Source organism: Papaver somniferum, chromosome 10 (genome assembly GCF_003573695.1).
Source record: "Papaver somniferum cultivar HN1 chromosome 10, ASM357369v1, whole genome shotgun sequence".
In the NCBI taxonomy this organism is placed as follows: Eukaryota; Viridiplantae; Streptophyta; class Magnoliopsida; order Ranunculales; family Papaveraceae; genus Papaver; species Papaver somniferum.
In genome coordinates, this window is record NC_039367.1 from 97,928,090 (window position 1) to 97,936,685 (window position 8,596).

Genomic DNA, 8,596 nt, shown 5'->3' on the forward strand with positions numbered 1-8,596 from the left:
GTCGATTAATCAATCTTCATAAGCAATGCGTGCCAAGCAAACACCCAGACTTCCAAGATTGAGTCCGGGACTCCCACATATAGTGAATCTCCCAAAACAATTGTTACTTCAAAAAGAACTTGAACCACCATTCAGAGGCAAAATCAATCATCCAACAACAACCAAGAAGTCCGATTCAAGTGAAATGAAAATCCGCGGGTAATTTCCTTCTTACCCATTCTTTTCAATTTGTTATTTGTTGAAGAAATCGATTAGAAATCATCAATACCCATTGAAAATGGTAGTTACAATAGACATTTCGGCTAGGAGAATTTTTTGTGTAACCCTAGAATTGCTAACTGAACTCCAAAAATAAGAACAGTTCGGTGTGCTCGCAAAAAATTGAAAAATATCTGGTAACCGAACTACACAGTTCGGTCTACTCGAAAAAAAATATATCGTCACCGAACTCAATCTTTCCTTTGAAAGAATGAGTTCGGTTTTGTCGATAATTTCTCTTGCTAACCGAACTTTTGAAATTTTAGTTCGGTGTGCTCGCAAAAAAAATTCTCGTAACCGAACTAAAATTTTAAAAGTTAAGAATGAGTTCGGTTTTGTCGATAATTTTTATGGCTAACCGAACTTTTGAAATATGTAGTTCGGTTACGATGCAAAAAAAATTTGGTAACCGAACTATAGTCTGCTAATCACAAGTGTTGTGTTTACTTTATTCTTTAGTTCTTTTTGATTTGATAACACAATATTCTCTTATGTTTAGCTAATACTTTGGTTTTTGTTCATTAGGAACAAAGGAAAAAGATTGAGACTACAACTAGATGAGGATTTGAAAACTCCCACCCCTTGTGGAGCAAAACATTTAGATTTCCGAAAACGTGGTGCCACAAATGCTAAACATGGAGGTGGCTTGTTACTGGAAGTCAACCAAGATAATGTTCGTGATGTAATCCAAGATGTCAATGAAGAGGTGATGGAGAATACAAATGATAATGTTATTGAAGAAGAGAATGATGACGAAGAAGATCAAGAAAATGAAGGCCAAGGAAATGAAGAGGTTGAACAAGAGCAAGGAAATGAAGACCAATGAAATGTAGAAGAAGAAGAACTAGAACCCGGCAAAGATGGAGAAGGACAAGAGGAGGAAGAGGAGGGATAGGAGGGAGACGATGAAGAGGAGGAAGAGGATGGAGAAGAGAGAGAGAGGGGATGATGATGAAGAATAAGAGGAAGAGGATGGAGAAGAAGGAAAGGATGATGATGAAGAAGAGAAAGAAATTGTTCCTGTTAAAGAGAAAAAGAAGCCGAAGCTAGGTTCAAATGAAACTAGGTTCTTGCCTTAACTTGTTTTAGTGCCCGAATGAAACTAGGTTCTTGCTCATCTCTTAATAAACAAAACACCACGGTAAACGGTGACTTCGTCGAAGTACGCCCAACAATAGTCAACAATGGCATCTCGTACTTGTTCGTCTTATAAGTGTAATCCATTATTAGAACTTGACGAAAGCATTGAGACAATTGAACACTTGTCGGATGTGCAATAAAGAGTTGTGTTATCTCTCCTCCCGAATCCACATCCTTCTGAACCGCGTAGTTTTTCTCTTGGGCCAAAAAAAACAATTGTTGCATTACTTGTCTATCTCTCCATTCCTTCCTTCTAATTGTCTCAATTGCATTGTAAATTGTGGACAAAGATGAGTGGTTATCCTTGTTATCCTCCTTTAGTATTTGGAGCATTTGAACCGGTGAAATACCCATTGTCCTCATTTTAGATACCTTGTCCATCTCTTTAGGAGTTAGCTTTGCCGCCATGAAATGTCCTTCAAGATGCTCAGGACAAGGATGATTATGACAACCTTGCATAACCCTGTAAAGAACCCATCCACTCTTATCTTCGTTGTAATTAAATGCAAGCTTGAATGGACAATTAATCTTCTTTGAGAAAGTTTTTTTCTTCGTATTCGTCTTTCCTTTATAAACATAACCCTTCCTCTTGTGGCTTTTATCAGGATCACCGCTTCTCTCACAAACCATTTCAAACCGAGTTTTGCTTTCTCTCCCATTCAATAATAATACGCACATGTCTTTTTGTGCATGTTGTCTAGCCCAACTCTTTGCATCTTCCGTATTTGGGAATACCAAGTCATTCATATAGTGATGGGATGTGTCATCGTACAAAATACCAACTGGGGAAGGTTGGTTTTCCATTGGTTCTATTGGATCACATGGAACCTACAAGTAATAACACAAGGTCAATACCATAAAAAAATTCCTTACAAGTTCGGTAATGTAAACTTTTTATCGACCCTACCGAACACAAAGTTCGGTAGTGTAGTTTACAGAAATAAATTGGGTTCTTACCGAACTCGATCTTTAGATTTTCTATGTATAAGTTCGGCAATAAAACTGAAAAACTCGACTAAACCGAACTCAAAGGTTCGGTTAGAAACGCTGTATTTATATTTTTATGCGACCTTACCGAACAGAAAGTTCGGTATCAAAAGTGCTGATATCTACTCAACCGAACAACACACTGTAACCGAACTCTAAAAAACCACCATTAACATGTAGTTCGGTTACCTGCGTTTGCTCAATTTAGTAACCGAACTACACATTAAGAACGGTTCGGTTACCTCGCAAGCTAAATTTGGTAACCGAACTAGGTTGACCTCACCAAATTTTTTCCACAAATTTTGAGTTTGGCCAAATTTTTGCACAATTCAAGCTACATTAACTAAATATGAGGCATACCTGAGTACCCATAGATTCATCTTCAGGTTGTGGCTGATGAAATCCATCATTTGTTTGGTTAGCTTGAGATTGGAGAAAAAAATTTTCATCATCTAACAAATAACTCATATTTGGATCATTAGAAGTATTGACAAATACACAATGAGGTGAAGGGGGTTCTGATTCTGATTATGAAGTATCATCACATGAATCACTCAAATCATAATTACTAAACTCAAAAAAAGATTTTTGGGTTCACCCATCTTCTTCTTCATATTTCCTTCTTCTTCTTCTTATCTCTCAATAATAATGTTATAACAAAACAATCCTACTAATATAACTCACTAATCACTAATTAATCAGTTACTAATCATAACACTAACACTAATTAATCATCACACTAACTAAGTTAATCATTAAGGATAAAGTAGATATTTAAAAAAAATCAGATAAGGGTTGATTTGAAATTACTACCAATAATCATCCCAAAAATTTGAGAGTAGTTCCCCCCATTTTTTGAGTAGTCCCCAAAAAAATCTTTCAAATGGACTTCGGTTGTGTTTTATTTTGTGGGCTCCAAAGCCAATTTTGATATTTTTGTCTACCTTAAAATTTTAAATGATTATTTTTTATTTTATTATATATATATATATTTATACATATATATATATATATATTTATTTTTTTACCTAAAAAGATGAATTTCTATTTGTCGGTGTAGAAGTTATTCTGGAATTTATGGTGCGTTCAGATGCACGTTCAAAAGTAATTTTTCGACTTCTAGAAATTAGAAAAGAACACGCGATTGGGGGATATCAAAACTAATTGGGGGATAGAGGAAAAGGAATGAAACTGGATACAAATATCAATTTAGGGTCACCCCTTATCAAATTATTATTTTTAATTCCTAATCTACCCCTCACTAATCAGGTTTAGTGTTTAATTATACTTAGAAAAATCATAAGATTATTTGATAAATGATTAGTGTATTATTTAGTTTTGGGTGAGGTGAGAGTTGGAGGGAAAAAAATTTGAGAGGGAAGTTTTTTTTGGTGAAAATGGTGGATGATAGTGAAAAGAGAGTTGTTGCTGAATCTTTAGCTCAATTATAAAAAGAAGTTTTTTCTTTGAATTCTCCATTTTTTTCTCTGAAAAAGCTCGGTACCGGCGCAGAAGAAGTATGAATACCATGCCGGCATATGTTGGAAGTTTTCATAAATGTTTGCCTCTAGGCAGAATTTTCGGTGATCGACCTGCCGGCACAGTCAGTCCGTTTTGATTTTTTTTTCTGTTTTTCAGTCCACTGCCGGTACAGTCAGTAAATTCTAGAGCATGCCGGTACAGCTACCGGAATAGTATGATGCTTGAATTTCTTTGCCGGCACATGATGTAAAGTATCCAGAAACTTGAAAAAAAATTTCACTTGAGTACCGGCATTGATAGATTTCTATTGAGCATGCCGGTACTTAGGTACGACATTTAATATTAGTTACCAAGCATGCCGACACCATTTTCCGGCATGGTCTTCATCACTTCCGGCATGGTCTTCATCATTTCCGAAGATGTAAAAAAAAAAATATTTCTGACATGGTCTTCATCACTACCGGCATGGTCTTCATCACTTCCGGCATAGTCTTCATCACTACCGGCATGGTCTTCATCTATACCGGCATGGTCTTCATCACTTCTGGAATTTTTTTATCACTTCCGGCATGGTCTTCATCACTTCCGGCATGGTATTCATCACTTCCGAATGTAAAAAAAAAAAAAAAAAATAATCGATTTCAAATTGAGGAGCCGACAGAGAAGGAGAAGACAATTTGAAAGGGAGTGGGGAAAATTTAGAATTTGAAAGGGAGTGGGGAATATTTAGGTTTCAAATCCCTAACCCTAAAAGAGATTAATAAGAGGTGAAGATGGAAACGGGGATATGATTTTGTTTTTTGATCTTTTATTTTGAAGGAAGAGTATTTTAGTATTTTTGCCCCCCAAAAACACCCCTTAGCAATCACTATTGGATGGGGGAAGTAATTCATATCCCCCAATTAGTAGGGCTGTCAATGGATAAAAATCCGTCGGATATTGGCAATACCGATAAGGTTAAGGTTAAGGGTTGTCGGATATCCGGTATCCGATAATATCCGTCGGAATTCAAAAATTCAATATCGATAAGGTTAAGGATAAGCTATCGGATATCGGATATTATTCCGTTAATTTCCGTTATCTACTCATGATACAAAAAACTTTCAATAATTTTCGATAATTTCCGTTAATATTCAATAATTTCCGATAATTTTCGTTAATATTCGATAATTTCCGATATTTACTTAGGAGAGACGTAATCAAATGGCTAAATAGTAAACCTAAAGGGTATTAGGTATCGAAAATTTCCGAAAATTTTATGATATAGTTATAGACTAACGGTATCGGATATTAACCTAACGGAAACTCCCTTAACCGATACCGTTATGTTAATAAACGGATATCCGTTACGTTAAGGTTATCGGATATCGGATAGCTGTTATGTCGGATATTAACCTAATGAAATCCGGATGTTCGGAAACGGATACCGGATATCGAATATCCATTGATAACCCTACCAATTAGTTTTGATATCCCCCAATTGCGCGTTCTTAAAAAATGCAAGAAGTTAGTGTGGATGTGACATTCAAAATAACTTTTAGAAACAAAAAAGTCAAATTTTTGGAAAACATACTGGCTTCTGATTCTCGTATCCATACGCGCTATAGTATTTAGCCTAATTTCTGACGTATTTTGCTTCTTGAAGTAAAAGCAACTTCTTAAGATGTATCTAAAGTCCTTTTAAAGTGTACATTGGTTGAATTGAGCTATTTCTGGTCACATTTATTTTTTTATATATTTGGGTCGACCGACCGAAAGGCTGGAAGGGAGGGAGTCCCTTTTATGGTCATTTTTTTTTTTTGTAAAATGAGGCATAACGCAAATGTGCAATTTGAAATTGTATGTATCTGATTTTGGATTCTCATTTTCTGAAAAGGAAATTGAATTCTATGAGAATGGTAATGGTAATGTAGGAGTTAAGAACCATGAATTTGTATTCGTTTTGCACTTTAGAAGCTTTAACTACATGTGCATGTTCATTTTCTATCTGAAGGTGGTTTGCATTCCAAGTGTATCATCTTACTTACATATTGGTTGAATACAGGAAGAGGATTCTGAAGAATATGGAAATCCGGTTTCATCAGCATCTAAGATTGCTGACACTAATAAAACGAGGACAAAGGCTTTTTTTAACAAGACTAAAACCACAGTTTCTTCTAAGCTAATTGTCATGAGAACTGAGTATGCACATGGTCCCAATCTCACTAATATTGACACTCCTGGATTTATTCTTAAGGTGGGTGGTTTCTTCAACTTCCTTGCTTGATTTATCTATGGTTTGTGCAGGATTATTAATGAAGTTATATACTGTTTTGCTGTTATTCCCATTTAATATTTCATTCTGAACTGAACATTCTCAAATGCTTATTGCAGGCAAAGAAGGGTGAACCAGAAAATACACCTGAGGAAATCCTATCGATGTAAGTTGACCCACCACTATCCCATTCCACAAAGGGTGACGTGTATATACGATGGTGATGTTACAATTGCCGGAAGAGCAACACCTGGGAAAACAGATATTGAGGGAGGAAGTCTTATTGGAACGTTAATAGAGATTGGGTCAGGTTAAGTTTAGGGCACCAGGTGAATCAGGTCAAGAAGCGAGGGCTACTGTACGTTCACCACTCCTGAATATCCCCAAGTCTAAGTCTATATAAACACAACATATTCTCATAATCTCTCATTCATACACCATCTCTCTCTTTCTTTCTATCTCGCTACAGATTTCATCTCCTTTAGAAACACATAGAAAATCAAGAAACCCCAAGATTCTTTTTCAATTATATTTCTTTTATTCTCTGAAGCAGCAGTAATAGATGATATCTCAATCATCTTTTTAAATTTTTAATCCTCTCTGCAGTTAGTGTTCCTTTACTTTCTCTTACAGTTAATATATCAAGATATATTATTTTTGTGTGAGTATTCTGATTTGCAACTTAGATACGCTGCAACTGAAAACGTAGAGAACTTGGGCTCCTTCTCAAGCTCCTTTCCGGATCGTCTATCAATCTTGGTGAGGATCTCAGCAAACTTCACAGAAATGCGAGATGTGTGACAGTCAAGAACTGGGGCATAACCGTTACCGATCTGACCAGGATGGTTCATGATGATGACCTGGGAGGTGAAGTTGGAAGCTTCCCTTGCAGGGTCATCCTTGGAGTTCGAGGCGACGAAACCACGCTTGAGATCCTTCACTGCGACATTCTTGACATTGAACCCAACATTGTCTCCTGGAAGAGCTTCTTGAAGGGCTTCGTGGTGCATCTCCACAGACTTAACTTCAGTGGTCAACCCGGTGGGTCCAAAGGTAACAACCACCAGGCTTGATGAATCCAGTTTCAACACGTCCCACTGGCACAGTTCCAAGACCTCCAATCTTGTAAACATCCTGAAGTGGAAGACGAAGGGGCTTGTCTGAGGGTCCCTTTGGCTCAGAGATATTGTCAAGAGCCTCAAGGAGAGTTGGTCCCTTGTACCAGTCAAGGTTGGTGGACCTCTCAATCATGTTGTCTCCCTCGAATCCAGAGATGGGAACAAAGGCAAGTTTGTCTGGGTTGTATCCAACCTCCTTTAAGTAAGATGAGACCTCCTTCACAATTTCATCGTACCTAGCCTTTGAGTACTTGGGGGTGGTGGCTTCCATCTACAAAAACAAACACGAAACACATGAAATAATAGTTAGCCACGGGAAGGATAAACAGCATTGGAAAGTCTAAATTTTATAGACAGGAAAATAACTGTGAGAAAGGTATACCTTGTTACAACAACGGATCATCTGCTTGACACCAAGGGTGAAAGCAAGAAGAGCGTGCTCACGAGTTTGACCATCCTTTGAGATACCAGCCTCAAAATCTCCAGTGGTAGAATCGATAATGAGGACGGCACAATCAGCCTGAGAAGTACCAGTAATCATGTTTTTGATAAAGTCACGATGTCCAGGAGCATCAATAACTGTGCAGTAGTACTTGGTAGTTTCGAACTTCCATAAGGCAATATCAATGGTAATGCCACGCTTCATTTGGGTACCTAGGATATCCACGCTACCCTAGGTTGCAAAGACATGGTAACTCTATGGATTTACCAGTACAACTGTGCCCTAAAAAAACTAAAAAGTATCTCATTATTTCCATTGTGAGTATCATCAATTAAGAGAAATCCATAAACAACTCTAAGCTACGATTCATCTCTCCGTATACAACCCCAGTTAAGAATATGCATAGAAACTCTTTGAATTAGAGCAATTGGGGCAAAACCAATTAGGCGATATTGGCGAAAAACAAAAGCACTCCCATGTTTTCTGCAAGAGGGGTATCAATGAAGGGAAACTAATAAGCAGAAATGAGTTCATCCCCCTAATTAGGGAAAGCTGAATAACAATTATTAAACAAGTATTTGGAAAGTGTGGAAGAACAACAAATCCAAAACCAAAGCCACTATTGATAGCTGCTCTTTTCCAATTGACCTTAAATTGTTCATCTTCAGAATAGTCATCCTGTTACAAATCAATCAAACATAAAAAGAAAAAAAAGAAAAAACGAAAACCCAGCCAGTTGGTACATTGAAACCACAATATCAACGAAATACCTACATGGCTTAGGTGTGGTTCTACTTTAATCCTTGTAGAGCGAGTGATTCTCTGAGCACCAATTAAGGTGCCCTTACTTTCTACTTGTAACTTGGGGCATTGCAATAAGAATAATAACAGGTCTGTATTTGCCGTTTTGGCGAC

The 8,596-nt window shown here is 37.1% G+C and overlaps 1 pseudogene; it reads right to left on the reverse strand.

Moving 5' to 3' along the window:
• Nucleotides 1-6,721: 6,721 nt before the first annotated feature.
• On the reverse strand, nucleotides 6,722-7,900 carry LOC113317387 (annotated as a pseudogene).
• Nucleotides 7,901-8,596: the final 696 nt, after the last annotated feature.